Below are 407 nucleotides of genomic sequence, written 5' to 3' on the forward strand. Positions count from 1 at the left end.
TTGGTTACCGCTGATTCGTATATATAGGGGATATAGAAAGTAGCGAAATATCCACTTACTTTTACTGACTTCTCAATTGGTATAGCAGGCCTAAAACGTCGCGAGGTTTATCTTGGAATAAAAGAACAATACAGTTTGTTATTTTAAGCGAACAATCACCAAGTATTTCGTTTTGATTGTTAGCAGTTAGGGAACGGAAACTAAATTTTATCGCCGTAATCGTAATGGACAGCACAGTTCTTAAACTGTAAACCATGATGCCGTAGTAACGTATAGTTAGTCGCAACATTTATTGTATAGTCGGGTGGTTGGAACCGTTAGCACCGTGGCCTACTAATTACATTATTTTTATGATCGTGGCATCACCACAAAGCAGCTTTGTATAATACACTCTTGAAACACCCTGG

This window comes from Ciona robusta, chromosome 3 (assembly GCF_009617815.1).
Source record: "Ciona robusta chromosome 3, ASM961781v2".
In the NCBI taxonomy this organism is placed as follows: Eukaryota; Metazoa; Chordata; class Ascidiacea; order Phlebobranchia; family Cionidae; genus Ciona; species Ciona robusta.